General features: G+C 33.3%; 1 non-coding gene across 1 annotated transcript; it reads left to right on the forward strand.

Moving 5' to 3' along the window:
• Window positions 1–770: 770 nt before the first annotated feature.
• Trnav-uac (transfer RNA valine (anticodon UAC)) lies at window positions 771–843 on the forward strand. Its single transcript has one exon. It is a non-coding gene; the product is annotated as a tRNA-Val (tRNA).
• The last annotated feature ends 858 nt before the right edge of the window (window positions 844–1,701 follow it).

Below are 1,701 nucleotides of genomic sequence, written 5' to 3' on the forward strand. Positions count from 1 at the left end.
TTCTTTCAAAATCCAACTATAAGAATGCCATTCCTTTCCTTACTTTGTTACCCATAAAGACCTGACTGCCACAGTTGACAATACTTGTCAAAAGATTGATTCCCATTCATTACTTATATTGCTTTGAACCCCAACCCTTGAAAATGCATATCAGATTGGTAGAACTAACTTATATGAATGCACTGGTCCTGTGAGAAAATCTGAGGGTTTGGGGCTCTATCTAGGTTAAAAATACTTGTATGGATAGAAATTTTAAAATAGATATCAAGTATTCAAAAATATCCTCCAATAATGTATTTCTTTACATTCACAATTTGGATGTCCCACACCAAATGTGCTATTTCAGATTAATAAACCTCCACCACCATCACTTGCGCCACCATCAGTACTATTCCTTCCAGCATGTGGGAATGCTTCTTCAAGCAATTCTCTCATGTCTCATGTGATATTACATGCATCTCTAAGTCCAAATTACTCAGTCTTGTTCATTTCTCCTTAAATAACCTCACAATGTTAATATTTTGTAATTTAGAAAGTAGATTTAACTATGATCTACAGTGTTTCAGAGAAATCATAAAAAAAGGAAAAATTTTAAAAATTACATATTTATAATTTGGTGAATCACATACATGGTTTAATATATATGCATATAAGTTAGAATACATCTGTCTCTACATGTTTATGTTTATTTACTATACACACAGATATGCATAGGATAAAGAAAGAAAAGTTGTAAAAGTAGGTCTCTTAGTTCTGATTCCTCAAGGGCTGGGGATGTAGCTCAGTTGGTAGAACACTTGCCTTACATGCACAAGGCCCTGGGTTCAATCCCCAGCACCATCAAAAGAGGAAAAAAGAGAAAAAGTCACATTAGTCCAGATTTCTTTAAGCAGTTATGAGCCCATTTTTGGGTTATGATTCCTTTAGATAGTACCTATTTTATATTTTCTTCTTATTCAGGAGAATTAATTCATTGGGATTCTTTACCTAATGAGTGTAATCAAAATGTGGTTGTTCCAAGATCTAATACTTGCTGCTATTTTTTTTTTACTATATACTTGTAATCAGTGTCATTACTAGATACAGTAATGTTAGAAATGCCCTAGTTCTAAAATGGGCTTTATTGAAAGCCCTTTCTGTTCTTTTTTAGAGAGGGTAATCCTCTTTCCCTATAATAATGAGGATAAAATATCCCAGGTAGCACATAATCTCATTTATTATCTGTCCTATCAGTGAAATGAGGAGAGTGGGGTGACCAGCCTCTACTTTTAATTTAAAGGACGTGATATGAGGCTCTGCCAACATTTTTATTGCTTTATTAATATTGACATTGTTTTAGTTAATCCTTCTTTCCTAAATTTCACGTTTCCTGAATCCTAACTTACTCTCCATTCTTTAATAAAGATAAACATTTTTTAAAATAGTAAAAAATTTAACAATGATTGAGTACAACCTAAACCCCATCAACTTTCTAACCATAAATATTAACTCATTTCAACCTCCTAATGATTCTAAGAACTAGTTAGTGTTACTACCCTAATTTCACAATGAGGCATAAAGAAGTTGTTACTTGCTATAGTTAATTTATCTCAGTGGCAGTGCTGACACTGGAATCCAGGCAGGCTCCCTTCAAGGCCCAGTATATTCATACCATACTTTGAGTTTAATCATAGAAATCTCTGATTTGTCCTGTTCAGTATC

This window comes from Callospermophilus lateralis, chromosome 14 (assembly GCF_048772815.1).
Source record: "Callospermophilus lateralis isolate mCalLat2 chromosome 14, mCalLat2.hap1, whole genome shotgun sequence".
NCBI lineage: Eukaryota > Metazoa > Chordata > Mammalia > Rodentia > Sciuridae > Callospermophilus > Callospermophilus lateralis.